The following is a 16370-nucleotide window of genomic DNA, read 5'->3' as shown; positions in this document are numbered from 1 at the left end:
ATTCAGTCTATTGATTGTTTCCTTGACTATACAGAAGCTTTTAATTTAATCAGGTACCATTTATATATTTTTACTGTTGTTGTGATTGCCTTTGTGGTATTCTTCATAAATAACTTGCCTAGGTCGATATCTATATGAGTATTTCCAACCTCTTCTTATAGAATTCTTATAGTTTCATGCCTTAGGATCCATGCCTTAGGTTTAAGTCTGTTATCCATTGTGAGCTGATTTTTGTGAGAGGTGTGGATCCTGTTTAAGTCTTCTATATGTGGCTATCCAAGTTTCCCCGCACCATTTATTGACTAGTCATTTATTGACTAACCACAGTGTCTGTTTTCATCTACTTTGCCAAAGATCAGTTGGTAATATGAGGATGGTTTTATATCTGGTTTCTCTGTTCTGATCTATTGGTCTGTGTCTCCGTTCTTGTGCTGATGCGATGATGTTTTGGTTACTATAGCCTTGTAGTGTAGCTTGAAGTCTGCTAAAGTGATGCCTCACAATTTATTCTTTTTATTTAAGGTTTTTTTGGCTATTCAGGGTCTTTTCAGGTGCCATGCAAAAGGTAGAATTAATTTTTCTAATCTGTGAAAAATGATACTGGTATTTTTATGGGGATTGCATTGAATCTGTAAATCACTTTGGGTATTATAGACATTTTAACAATGTTGATTCTGCCAATCCATGATCACGATATGTTTTTCCATTTGTTTACATCCTCTGTGATTTCCTCTTTCCGTGTTTCATAGTTCTCCCTATATAGGTCTTTCATCTCCTTGGTTAAATATATCCCTAGATATTTTGTTTTCTTTGTAGCTATTGTGAAAGATATTGAGTCTTTATTCTCAGCTTGACTGTTGCTGGTGTTTAGGAATGCTACTGATTTGTGTCCATTGATTTTGTAACATGATGCTTTGCTGAATTTATTTATCAATTCGATGAGTCTCTTGGAAGAATCTTTGGGGTTTTCTAGATATAAGATCATATCATCAGCAAAGAGTGATAATTTGATCTCTTCTTTCTCCAATTGGATATTGATTTCCTTCTATCACTTGATTGATTGATTTCCTTCTATCACTTGATATTTATGGTTAGGACTTCTAGTACTATGTTGAACAGAAGTGGTGACAGTGGGCAACCTTGTCTGGTTCCAGTTCTAAATGGGAATGCTTTCAATTTTTCCCCATTCAGTATGATGTTGGCTGTGGGTTTGTCATATAAGGCTTTTACAACTTTGAGATATGCTCCATTTATGCCTATTTTGTTAAGAGTTCTTATCATGAATGAGTGCTCAATTTTGTCAAATGCTTTTTCTGTGTCTATTGAGAGGACCATATGGTCTTTATTTTTGCTTCTATTTATGTGGTGAATTATATTTCTAGATTTACACATGTCGAACCATCCTTACATCTCTGGGATGAAGCCCACGTGATTGTGGTGGGTTATTGTTATTTTTTTTATGTGCAGCTGAATTCAGTTTGCTACACATGAACATAAGCTTATCAAAGGAAGATAGACTAATGGCCAATAAACATATGAAAAAATGTTCAACATCTCTAATCATAAAGGAAATGCAAATCAAAATCACAATGTGATATCTCCTAACTCCAGTGAGAATGACTTATATCCAAAAGTCCCAAAACAACAGTTGCTGGCATGGATGCAGAGGGAAATGAACACTTATATACAGTTTCTAGGACTGCAAAGTAGTACAACTTCTCTGGAAAGTAGTATGGAGATACCTCAAAGAACTAAATGTAGACCTACCATTTGATCCAGCAATCCACTATTGGGTATTTACCCAAAGGGAAAAAAGACATTTTATAAAAGAGACACTTGCACTCAAATGTTTATAGCAGTACACTTCCCAATCACAAAGATATGGAAACAACCCCAGTGCCCATCAATACACGAGTGGATTAATAAAAATGGGGTATATGTATACCATGGAGTACTATTCAGCCATCAAAAAAATGGTCAGCTAATACCTTTTGTAATAACCTGGATGGAACTGGAAACCATCTTTCTAAGTGAGGTATCACAAGATTGGAAAAGCAAACACCATATATGCTCACTTTTAAATTGGAACTAATTGATCAATACCCACATGCAAATTTGGTAGTAAAATTCAACGGATATCAAGCAGGTGGGGGGTAGGAGGAGAAGGGTAAATTCACACCTAACAGGTATAATGCACATTGTCTGGGTGAAGAGCATATTTATAACTTTGACTCAAACTGAAAAAAAATCAATTCACATAACCAAAACATTTGTACACCCATAATATTCTGAAATAAAGAAAAAAACTACCTATGAGAGACTGTATAATCCCACTTGATAAGAAGGTTGGGGAAATCCCCCCAAAACTTCAGAAATATAGTCATCTCTCAATTCCCAGAAAACATTATCATTCAAATATTTCATACAATTCTATGCACATACCAAATTTTGGAAATAACTCTCGTAGGAGATGAAGAACATGTCTTATATTCTAGGGTGGTAAGGAACTCTTTACATATTAGGTGTGTTTCATGCGTGTGATTCTCAGACCAATAATCTTTTATACTTCCTGTCATTCTTTTGAAATATCATAATAACCACTCTTTATTGAGCTTATGCTAGATGCCAGACATTGTACTCTACATGTTAGATTGAAAATATGAATTTGCCATATTTGACCATTGTTAATTTATATAAACAGTATATGGTTTAATTTAACACATTATCTAAATTTATCTTTAGAACTACACTATGAAGTAGTTACTATTATCCTCATTTTACAAATGATGAAGCTGAAGCTCAAAAAATTACTTTATCTTCAGTCTAGAACAAGATAATGGCAGAAGGATGATTTTTTACCTCTTCCATTCTTTTTTTTATTTCAGAATATTATGGGGGTACAAACATTTTGGTTACATATCATGCTTTTGCCTCACCCAAGCCAGGGCTACAAACATGCCCTTCCCCCATACAGTGTGCTTCACATCCATTAGTAGTGAGTTCACCACCCCCAACCACCTGCCACCTGACCAGCACCCAATGAATATCACTACCATATGAGCACCTTAGTATTGATCAGTTAGTACCAATTTGATGACAAGTACATATGGTGCTTGTTTTTCCATTCTTGTGATACCTCACTTTGTAGTATGGGCTCAAGCTCTATCCAGGATAATATAAGAGGTGCTATATTACCATTGTTTTTTGTAGTTGAATAGTATTCCATGGCATACATATACCACATTTTATTAATCCACTCACATTTTGATGGGCCCTTGGGTTATTTCCACATGTTTGCAATTGTGAATTATGCTGCCATAAACATTCAAGTGTGAATGTCCTTATTAAAGAATGTCTTTTTTTCCTTTGGGTAGATGCCTAGTAGTAGGATTGCTACATCAAACAGTATTTCTATTTTTAGCTCTTTGAGATATCTCCAAATTACTTTCCACAGAGGTTGCACTAATTTGCAGTCCTACAAGCAGTGTAATAGTGTTCCAATCTCTCACATCCATACCAGCATTTGTTGTTTGGGGACTTTTTGATAGAGGCCAATCTTACTGGAGTTAGGTGATATATCATTGTAGTTTCAATTTGCATTTCCCTAATGATTAGAGATGTTGAACACTTTTTTATATATTTGCTGGCCATTCTGTTGTCTTTTGAAAAGTTTATGTTAATATCCTTTTCCCAATTATTGATGAGGTGGTTTGATTTTTTCTTGTTAGTTTTGTTAAGTTCTATATAGATTCTTGTTATCAGCCCTTTATCGGATATGTAGCATGCAAATATTTTCTCCATTATGTGGGTTGTCTATTCACTCTAATGATAGTTTCTTTGGCTGTGCAGAAGCTTTTTAATTTGATCAGGTCCCATTTATTTATTTTTGTCACTGCTGTGATTGCTTTGGGGGTCTTCTTCATAAATTCTTTGCTTAGGCTAATGTATATAAGAGTGTTCCCAACATTTTTTTTTCTAGAATTCTTAAGGTTTCACACCTTAGGTTTAAGTCTGTTATCTGTTGTGAGCTGATTTTTGTGAGAGATGAGAGGTGAGGATCCAGTTTCAATCTTCAGCGACTATGATTAATAATAGTAATGTATTTTGAAATAGATTAGACTTTAATTCCTGTAAACAATTTGTTACCCCTGACAGTTACCTGAAAAGCTAAGGAAACTGCTTGAAATATCATCTAGAGGCCTGAAAAGGAGATTTAACAGAGTAGATTTGATGGCAGCAGTTAGAGAAAAATAAGATTACTTCCTGGGTATAATATACTGAAGTCAAGTCACGCAATAAACTAGTCTCTTCCATTTGTAAAATAAAGGTATGTTAATAGATGTTTTCTTGTTTCTTGTAGATCAACTCTTCTCAGTATGGTGGAAATAGTCACCATTCTGGGCTGTCAGAGACAGAAGAAAATCCAAATACACTAGGATAGTTAGAGAAGGAAGGCTCTGTGGAGATCATAGGATCTAAATAAGGGAAGGAATTTAGATTAGTAGGGGAGGAAGAAATAGTAAAGTAGAAATAATTATGATAAATACTGGGACTATGGTGAGAAAAAAAATCATTGTTACCCATGTTTTTCATGTGTGAAGTTTTTAATATAATTTACATATATGCTCTAGGATTTCAATGGTATGAAATAGACAATAGTTAAGATTGCTTAGCTTTTTCTCCACCCCAAATCAGGATATAACTCCACTACAGTGGAGGGGGAGTAGGATAAATGCCTCTTAAGGCTTGAAGTCTTAAGGACTTTGAATACCTCTGAACCTCAATCTTATAACCAAAAGCATAACTTCTTGAAAAGAAGCCTGTTAACTTAGCTTTTCTAGCAGATGTCCATGCTATTAGAAGATTTATCTACTATCTAGATCAACAGTTTCGATTGATTTCTGGAATAGAAATTCCTGATTCCTAGAACAACTGCATTAGTTGGTCAAGATGTATTACAGAGAAATGAAGGAGGAAGGGAGATGTAGGCCAAGCTTCAGATCTTCAAAAATAATTCAAAAGGCATTAAGCCAGGAAACGTGTACCCCTTGATTGCCAGTGACCCCACAAAGAGGATATCATCTCACAAGCTTTGTGAGAACTTGGGGAATATACTATGGACTAAGCTGTAATGACCCACATTAGCTGAAGGATTACTTTGTAAGTTCAGGATCTGTTATGGACTGAATTATGTTCCCTCAAAACTCACATGTTGAAGTCCTAGCCCCTGTTACCTCTGAATGTGACTGTATTTGAAGATAGAATCTTTAAAGAGGTAAGTAGGGTTATATATGATTATTAGGGTGGACCCTAATCCAAAATGAGTGATGTCCTCATAAGAAGAAATCAAGACACAGACAAACACAGAAAAAAGATCACGTGAAGAAACAAGGAAAAGACAGTCCTTTATAAGCCAAGGAGGAGAGAGGCCTTAAAAGAAATTAAACCTGCCAGCATTTTTTTTTTTATTTTGGCATATTATGGGGGTACAGATTTTAAGGTTTCAATAAATGCCCATTTCCCCCCCTCCCCCCAAAAGTCTGAGTCTCCATCATGACCATCCCCCAGATGGTGCACATCTCACTCATTATGTATGTATATACCCGCCCCCCTCCCCCCTCCCACCTCCCCAATACCCTATTACTGTAGCACCTGTGTGTCCACTTAGATGCTACTCAGTTAATACCAGTTTGCTGGAGAATATATCTGGTGCTTGTTTTTCCATTCTTGGGATACTTCACTTAGTAGTATGGGTTCCAGCTCTAACCATGAAAATATAAGATGTGATATATCACCGTTGTTTCTTAGAGCTGAATAGTACTCCATGGTATACATATACCACATTTTATTAATCCATTCTTGGATTGATGGGCACTTGGGCTGTTTCCATAGCCTTGCGATTATGAATTGTGCTGCTATAAACATTCGAGTGCAGGTGTCTTTTTTGAAGAGTGTCACTGGATCACTTGGGTAGATGCCCAGCAATGAGATTGCTGGATCAAATGGTAGATTCACTTGTATCGCTTTAAGGTATCTCCATATTGCTTTCCACAGAGGTTGAACTAGTTTGCAGTTCCACCAGCAGTGTAGGAGTGTTCCTCTCTCTCCACAACCACGCCAGCATTTGTTATTTGGAGACTTTTTGATAAAGGCCATTCTCACTGGAGTTAAGTGATATCTCATTGTAGTTTTGATTTGCATTTCCCTGATGATTAGGGATGGTGAGCATTTTTTCATATGTTTGTTGGCCATTCTTCTGTCTTCTTTAGAAAAGTTTCTGTTCATGTCCTTTGCCCACTTTTTAATAGGGTTATTTGATTTTTTCTTGCTGATTTTCGTGAGTTCTAAGTATATTCTAGTTATCAGTCCTTTATCGGATACATAGGATGCAAAAATTTTCTCCTTACGCTTTGTATGGAACCAAAGAAGACCCCGAATATCAAGAGCAATTCTAGGCAACAAAAACAAATTGGGAGGCATTAATATGCCAGATATCAAACTATACTACAAAGCTGTAGTAATTAAAACAATCTGGTATTGGCACAAAAATAGGATTATTGACCAGTGGAACAGATGTGAGAATCCTGATATAAAACCATCCTCATATAGCCATCTCATCTTTGACAAAGCAGACAAAAACATACGCTGGGGAAAAGAATCCCTCTTCAATAAATGGTGCTGGGAAAACTGGATAGCCACTTGTAGAAGGTTAAAACAGGACCCACACCTTTCACCTCTCACAAAAATCAACTCACGCTGGATAACAGACTTAAATCTCAGGTATGAAACCATTAGAATTCTAGAGGAAAATGTTGGAAACACTCTCCTAGACATCGGCCTAGGCAAAGAGTTTATGAAGAAATCCCCAAAGGCAATCAAAGCAGCAACAAAAATAAATAAATGGGACATGATGAAACTACAAAGCTTCTGCACAGCCAAAGAAACAGTCATGAAAGTAAACAGACAACCTGCCAGCATTTTGATCTCAAGCTTCTGGCCTCCAGAATTGTGAGAAAATAAATTTCTATTGTTTAAGCCACCCCATATGTGATAGTTTGTTATGTCCACCTTAGAAAATTAATATGGGTCCACAAAACAAATGTATTTTGATTATCAATGCTTATATCAAATGATAGAACCATTTTTTGTTTTGAATGTTTCTTTTCCAGTCATAACACTTTTGTCACTTACTTATTCATGTCATAAACCTTTACCTAGCATGTATTTTATACACACTGAGGTAGGTCCCTGGGAATATGAAGACCAGATACATGTCTTATACTCAGGCAGCTCACAGTCTATTGGAGAAGACATAAAATTATGGAACCATAATATAGTGTGAAAAATGTTGTAATATGTATCCATAGAGTATTGTGGGAACATAAAGGAGATACACTCAACTTAGCCTCAGTGACTGGGTGAACCAAGCTTCTAAGAGGAAATAATATTTTTCCCTCAGAAATTTTCTTAAAGGAATAAGGAGCAATTAGGGGAAGAAAGGGCTGAAGGACATTGCAGGCAGAGGAAATAACGTGGAGAGAAAAGCAAAGAGAATACATTCAAAGAACTAGAAATGGTAGAAAAATGAGGCTTGAATTGTCACCGAAGGCCAAACCACTGAGTTTCTATATCATCCTGAGAAACTTTGGATTTTATTATAGAGTCAATGGAAGAGACAATGAAGAGATTTCATCAGAGGAGTAAAAAGATCAAGTATGCATACTATAACATAAAGATGGGAGGATGGCATGGTCATGCCCTGAGTCAGGGAACACTGAAGGAAAGATCAATTTGAGAAGAAGATGCAGAGTTTACTTTTGGATATGGTGGATTTATCTTACTTCTTGTCTTAGTGCATTTGGCTGCTATTGCTATGCTATAACTAAATACCTTACACTGGGTAATTTATAAACAACAGAAATTTATTGCCCACAGTTGTAGAGACTGGGAAGTCCAAGATCAAGGCACCAGCAGATTCATTGTTTGGTGAGGGCCCGCCTGTTCTTTATAGACAGCACCTTATAGCTGTGTCCTCATGTGGCAAAAGGGACAAACAATACCCCCTTGGGCTTTTTTTGTAAAAGCAATAATGTCATTAATGAGAATGAGATCCTCATGACCTAATCAGCTCCCACAAGGTCCTGTGGGAGCTTAATACCATTGCATTGGGGATTAGTTTTCAACATATGAATTTTGGAGGGACACAAAAATTTAGACCATAGCACTGCTTGTGAGACATTTAAGATAGATATGTCCTATTGGACTTTTGGGACTAGAGCTCAGGAGGGATAAATTGGCTAGAGATCCATACTTTAAAGTATTTTCATTATAAATAAATATTTTTTTCATTCTTTATTATGTGTGAGGTTTGGGTACAGATTAGGAGCCATTTGCGGAAGACAGATAGAATGCATATTTTGAGAAGCAATGTCAAGAGGGGAGGATTTGAAGAGAAAATGCTGAGAACCTAGTTAGGACATTCCAAGGTCACAATGTGTAAAGAAAGCTGAGATTGAAAGTTGAGGTACATAGTAAATGAGTCATAGGAATATGAATTGAGTTTCAGAGAAGTTCTGCAAGTCTTCCAAATCCCTTCTTCCTCAGTGATGTGGTTTCTGTTTGACTGCCTGAAAATGCATATATAGTAGCCTTTACCACTTAAAGACACTGCTTTTCCTCAGACATCAACTATAGCAGCTGACATGAAAGGTACTTGGGGATTGGGATTTTTTTTTTTTAATAATGACAGACTAACCTTCAGAAAAAAAAAAGCAGTAATGAGGGATGCTGAAGTGGTCATTGAGAGGAGAGGAATATATTGTCATTGCTAATTACAACTAAACCTTTAATGCTTTCTTCTATATAATAGAATCAGAAGCAAGAATAGAGGAGAACAAAAATCAATAAGCCATTTTTTTTCTTTTTTACTTCTAATTCTGTGGCTACATTCAAGTATCTGTTTGGGCCATTCTTTATAAAAAGTTTATTGTTTCCTAACTCCATTAAACAGTGCGCAGTGAGCTATAGATTGAACAATCAAGCTAGAGAAGTCACCACAGTAGAAAGGCCATAAATGGTAAGCATGGAGAGAATGCCCAATATTTGCTTTAATTTGTGTTCAACATTAAGGTGATGGTAGAGAATTTTTGTCATGTCACTTATCATGGACAGACACTAAAGAACTAGAAGTATATTAACCAAACTGTTCATTTCCCTCAAAGTGTTTTATTTTGTTGTCTATGGTATTGCTTTGGAGCATTTGTTTAGAGAGTTCTTTCTCCATCAAGTCTTCTAAAAAGTGATAAAGACATATGTATAGATTTAGACATAATTAAGAAGTTCTAACTTTTCTTTTGGATATAATCTTAACTACTATCCCTGGAAATGCATCAAATGCATGAGGTAAATTAATCCCAGGCAGTAAATGTTATCTCTAATTCACAGAACAGGGACAAAAATAATGCAAGACAAGGCGATACTTTGTAGAAGATTTAATTTTCAGGGACAGTGTCAGAATAGCCTTAGCCATGTATGAGCTTTAATAAGGGCACAGAGCAGAGAGCTAAGTAAGTACCTTGTCTCTGTCAATATTCTGAGAAAAACCAGGCCAAGGATTTTACACTCTGGCAGGACAAAACTATGTGGTGTCTGTCCTGTAGTAGGCAAGGCTTTTCTTAGGTCTTCCTTGGGAGGAAATGGAAATGTTGATGCAAAGAGGTGGGAAAGACACTAAGAAAAACCCAGAGGCAAAAGCAGCTCATTGAGTTGTTAAAGAAGAGACACTTAAGTGAAAAGATTTTATTTCCCTTGATTAACTATTATAAGTATCATACGGAGAATAAAAACAAATAGTTGATTGTATTTGAAAATAGTGTGTCCTTTTAACTTCCATCCCCACTATTACAATTATATTTTACCTGTTATTCATATCTTACAGGAACAACTTGTCAATTCCTTTTACTTACATATTTGGTCATGCAAAACCAATTACCTTGAAGTATTTATGTGCTTCAATAGTCACCATGATTATGTGTTTTTTAATGATTGATTGTCTTTCCAAGATAATGAATAAAAATGAAAATTATTTTGGGTACATATAAATGGGTTTACCTAAAACAACATTCTGGTATTCAGATTATAATTAGCTCTATATGCTTACAACGTTATATGTACCTATTCATAAACAATCATTTATTAGGTCCCTTCTATTTTCTAGGTTCTCTTTGGGTACCAAGACCTCAACACAATACAAATCCTGCCAGCCAAGTGCTAGCCATCTGTCCAGAATAATTTTCCTTGATTCCATAATTACCCCTAAACCAATCTCAGCCTCTCATATTTTTCCTTTTTTCATTGAAGTTGACTTTCTTTTTTAAAAATGAAAGTGCACAATGTGAGGCCCTTCAAGAGAGTTCATCTTGAAATTGCAAGTGATAAATATCAAATAAACTCTAAAAACTAATAGAAGACAATATCAATGTTCAAGGATTGGTTTTGGGTTCTGACTTACTCTATCCTATTTTAAAATAATAGTGAGATTACATCATATAAAAAAACTTTCTTGGATGTGGAAACCCTCAGAGTCATATACTCTACCTAACCCAATTATCAAGGTAGTTCAACTGTTACAAAATTAGGCATGAAAGCCACAAAATATTTACAAGAAGATTTCTTTATGAAAAAATATCCTAATTATAGTCTGAACTACAGACTATAGTCACCAGAGTTATTCTGAGGTTAATTCAAATTTATAAAATATTGCATCAATCATCATTGAGAGGCTGGAGTCCTTTGACTAGGAATTGTGTTAAGGGAAGCTCAGTGTTTGTGACTGTTTGCTGCACCTGAGTATTGCAGTGGTTTGTGCCCAAGCCACTTTTATCAGCGGTCTCCTATTGTAACCCCAAATGTAGGCATCTGATTAGAGAAACCTGAGGTCATATAAGCTGTTTTTGGATGGATGGTAGTAGACAGAAGAGGTATGTCTTTTCCTGCCCCTTCATGTTGATATAATAATTGTAACTACCCCCTCCGTCAGCATGTTCTCTTCACTACAAAACACTAACTTTTTGTGTTTTTACTTGTGTTATTTTTTTTTTTCCTTTTTCTAGAAGATCCTGAACTTCATCACCCATAAATTTGTTTGGGAACAGACATCATTAGCTGTCATTTTGATTCTAAGCCAGGATATGGGTACACAGTGGGAAGAGTCTAGGATCAGAAAATGTTCTCTCTGTAGAAATCCATTTATATTTTTGTTGAGTTGTTCCCTGTTGCAGACTAACTACACATTGATATTTCATTGAGGTTGTTTGAGTTAAGTCCTCCATCTCACTTTCACCTTATCCCCTGAGGCTATTTCGATGCTGCATTAAGGAACTCAATAAATCAATCTATCAATATACTACTCATGCAAAGAACTGGAGCCAGGACTCTGAAACAAAATCAGTATTTTTTTCCTTTCTGTGAAAATAAGAGGTACAAAAAACTCTTCATTGGCTAAAGGGTTTTCATACCATGGTCCTTGCCAAAGGATGTAAGCCAGCAGGATTTTACAAATCTCATCCATGTCATGCCTTCTCTAGTTATGTTGCTTAACATGAAGGAGGCTTACTGGACAGCTTAATATTTAGTGATATACATTGGTTTCATTTTACTTTCTCAGCTTGAGAGACAAGTTGCCCATTTCAATTAGCAAACATCTTTCCCTCAATAAACCTTGCAGTGACCTTAGCATGACTCATCTCTATTTGGAAGTAATGATACCCTGGTCCCATTAATCTTTCCAGTGATGTGGTCTGGCCTCATGTAACAGTTATCAACCCTTGAGTTGCTCTAAGGAAATGAAGCATTATGCAAATCTGCACCCATTCCACTGAGGTCAACCATTTCAGAACTTCCCCAGAAAGAATAATGCTGCATTCATGCTTACCCCTGCTTTATGAATGGAGCCTCTCAGGAGCTCTGTTGCCCTTACTCATTTTGCTCTGTAACCTTTCTGACCTTCCCTAAGAGAAGGGCTCCTTTGCAGTGTAATTATAATGACAAACCCAGTGTTGTAAGTTAATGTCTCACATCAGCCATAGGCATTTAGGGTACTGACAGAATTAAGGCAAAAAAAAAAAAATTAGAAGTACCTTTTATTCCCTGAAATATTTAGGGTATTTATCAGGCTTCTAGCTCTCTGAAAGGCAATCCCTCCATCAGCCACATTAGGCTAAGCCCTTTAAAAGAGAGAAGCACTTTTCCTCATACTTCTTACTTTCAGAATGGTTAAATGCTTGTAAACTGCTAAAGGATAAGTGGAAGCTTCATTTCTGAGAGGCTTTTATGTAGTTCTGTTATGCCGGGATGAGCAAAATTAACCTGTTCTAGAATATTGTTTTTCAACCCATTATAATTAGTCAAAAAGTATTATAAAGCAATGCTCAGCTTTAAGAACAACAGATATTTGACAATAGGTCATTATTTGCATTTCAAAAGTCTTCTTCACTTGGCTAAGGAATTATAGAAAGTTTTTTGAACCCCATAGAGCATCTCTGCATTTATTTATAGATTATTAAATGTTTGACAGAAAGTGTGATGGGCAGAAAAAATGAAAGCATGTTAGGAACTACTATTAACTGAAGAATAGAAAAATATAACAAATAGAGAGTTATAATGAAGTCAGTGGAAGATTATACTCAATTTAAAAATACAAATTAGCAAGAATAAAACAACCCCATCAAAAAGTGGACAGAAGACAGGAACAGAAGATTTTCAAAACAAGACTAATAGCCAACAGACATATGAAAAATGCTCAACATTGCTAATCATCAGGGAAATGAAAATTAAAACCACAGTGAGATGCCACTTTACTCCTGTCAGAATGGCCATTATTAAGAAGTCCAAAAACAATAGATAGTATACAGATGTGGAGGGAAAGGAACACTTATATGTTGTTGGACTGCAAGTTAGTACAACCTCTATGGAGAACAATATGACAGTTCCTCAAAGAAATGACTGTTATACTTACCATTTGATCCAGCAATCCCACTACTGGACCCAAAGGAAAATAAGTCATTTTATCAAAAAGACACCTGCACTTGAATGTTTATTGCAGCACAACTCAAAATATCAAAAATGTGGAATGAACCCAAATGCCCATCAATTCACAAATGGATAAAGAAAATGTGTACACACACACACACACACACACACACACCATGTAGTTCTACTCAGCCATAAAAAGGAATGAAATAATGTCTTTTGCAGCAACTTTGATGAAACCAGGGGCCATTATCCTAAGCGAAGTGTATCAGAAATGGAAAAATAAATACCACATGTACTATCTAATAACTGGGAGCTAAGTGATAGGCACACATGGGCACAAAGAGATGTACCAGACATTGGAAACCAAGAAGGGGGGAAGATGGGAGGAGCTGAGGGATAAAAACTTACCTATTGGGCACAATGAGCACTGTTCTGTTGGTGGACACACTAAAAGGCCTAACTTAAGTATTATACAAGCTATCTGTGTAACAAAAACATTTTACCCCCCTAAATATTTTTAAATAAAAAATAAAAATACTGATTTATATACAGTTCCTGAGAAACTCAACTCCTATGTTGAGACCCCATCACCAGGTTAACTGCTTTGGCACTGTCAAACCCTGATAACAGATACCAATTTGGGATTAGGATTAAAAATTTTTAGTAATTTCATAGAACAACCACACGGTACATATTATATTGGTTAGAAGATGGACTTTAGAGGCATACTTGGTTTGGAGCTCTGATTTCCACTTGTTATCTGAACTTGGACAAATTACTTCACCTCTAAGTTTCCTCATCTGTAATGTAGGACAGTAATAATAATAATATTTCTTATTATTGCTGATGTGATGATTAAATGACCTAATCCATTTAAATTGGTTAAAATGGTGCCTGGACTATAGTAACTATTTAATGAGGATTTGATATTATTATTATCACCATCATCACTTTTAAGTATACTGTTTTATCTTCACAGTATAGTACTTTCTAAGGTGATCTTCAAACTTAAGACTGATTAAGTTTGGCACTTCTTGCTGTCCTTCCCCCACCCCAGGCTTCTGATTCAGAAAGTCTGAGGTGAGGCTTAAGAACTTGCTTTTTTATAAGTTCCTAGGTGTAGCTGCTGTTGCTGGTCCAGAGACCAAACTTTGAGAATTAATGTTGTTAGATACTCAGAGCAAGTTTTTTTTTTATTTCAGCATATTACAGGGGTACAAATGTTTAGGTTACATGTGTTGCCTTTCCCCGCTTCCTCCCCCCTCCCTGGAGTCAGAGCTTCAAGCCTGTCCATCCCTCAGATGGTGCGCATCACACTCATTATGTATGTATATACCCATCCCCTCCTTCTCCCTCCAATCTGCCCAATGCCTGATAAATGTTATTCCTATAAGTGCACTTAAGTGTTGATCAGTGAGACCAATTTGCTGGTGAGTACATGTGGTGCTTATTTTTCCATTCTTGGGCATGGGTTCCAGCTGTATCCAGGAAAATATAAGAGGTACTATATCACCGTTGTTTTTTATAGCTGAATATTACTCCATGGTAACATATACCACATTGTATTAATCCACTCATGTATTGATGGGCTCTTGGGTTGTTTCCACATCTTTGCAATTGCGAATTGTTCAGAGCAAGTTTTAATGCATCTCTTTTATGAATGGAAAAAAATCAGTAACTAGTGCATTGAACAATTGGAACTGATGACATATAATCTGAAATTATCTTTATTATTTTACCTTCTACTTTTGCTTCCATATTTATTCAATGGTAGAAGATCTCCTTTTCAGAGATGAAATCCTGTGCAAGCAGATGTAGACTTTCAAAACACTCTCACTGGGGCAGTTTGTCAAATATTAAGGCTTCAGAGCTGATGCTTTGACATTGCTAAGAGAATTGCCTATACAGGAAAATTTTAAGTGTGCCCAGTCATCCATTCCAGGTAAAAAGACAAAAAATGAAAGCTTTGACGGTTCTATGGGGGGAAAAAAAGAATATAGCGGCTGAGGAAACTTTCAGTTTTGAGGTGCTGTAGACTTGGTGACTCTCTTTCTCTTCCTTCTGCCTTATTATAGAAAGAAGGGAAACATTTTGCTAATTGACTCAGGAATTTATGGATTGATTCCACATCTTTGAAATTGTGCTGCAATAAACATTTAAGTGTAGGTGTCTTTTTGATAAAATGACTTCTTTTCCTTTGGGTAGATATCTAGTACTGGGATTGCTGAATTGAATGGTAGGTCTTAGTTCTTTGAGGAATCTCCATAATATTTTCCATAGGGATTGTACTAATTTGTAGTACCACCAGCAGTATATAAGTGTTCCTTTCTCTAATGTGGTATGTGTATACCATGGAGTACTACTAAGCCATAAAAAGGAAGAATTAATACCTTTTGGAGTAATTTGGAATGAACCAGAGACTATTATCATAAGTGAAGTATCTCAAGAATGGAAAAAGAAGCTGGGTGTGGTGGCTCACGCCTGTATTCCTAGCACTCTGGGAGGCCAAGGCGGGTGGATCGTTTGAGCTCAGGAGTTCGAGATCAGCCTGAGCAAGAGCAAAACCCCATCTCTACCAAAAATAGAAAAAATTAGCCGGGCATGGTGGTGCATGTCTGTAGTCCTAGCTACTCAGGAGGCTGAGGCAGTAGGATTGCTTGAGCCCAGGAATTTGAGGTTGCTGTGAGCTAGGCTGACGCCACGGCACTCTAGCCAGGGAAACAGAGTGAGACTCTGTCTCAAAAAAAAAAAAAAAAAAAGGAAAAACAAACACCTCATGTACTCTCTAATAAAGTGGAACTAACCAACAGGCACAAAAATACAGAGGAGAGTAAAAGTCATTGGAAATCAAGTGGGGAGGAGGAGAAGGGCAAAATCTTATCTAATAGGTACAATGAACACTATTCGAGTGATGGTCAGAATTATAGCCCTGACTCAAGCCATGCATCAAAAAAAAAAAAAAAATCCGTACCCCCCCTTAATATTTTGAAATAAAAATAAATAAATAAAAGAATAAAAAGAAAGAAGGGAAACATATCTTTGAGAGAACTGAAATCTGTGAAGGATGGCTTCATAACCACTCTATCAACAAAGGCAGTTATACAAATGATTTCTGAAGCTGAAGTACTTATACGTGATAGCTGAGAGAAACTTGAAGGCCTTTTGCAGTCAAACTAGTATGAAATGTTAGAGTGATATATTCACTCTAGTCAGTGTTTCACCATATGATAATAATCTAAGGCAATTAGAAAAGAAATTTCTACCCAAAGGCTGGAGATGAAGCTAGCATTAGATAAAGCTGTGACTGATAATGCTTAAAAGGGATAACAAAAAGAACC

Source organism: Microcebus murinus, chromosome X (genome assembly GCF_040939455.1).
Source record: "Microcebus murinus isolate Inina chromosome X, M.murinus_Inina_mat1.0, whole genome shotgun sequence".
Lineage (NCBI taxonomy): Eukaryota > Metazoa > Chordata > Mammalia > Primates > Cheirogaleidae > Microcebus > Microcebus murinus.
Note: the sequence above shows the minus strand (reverse complement) of the source record.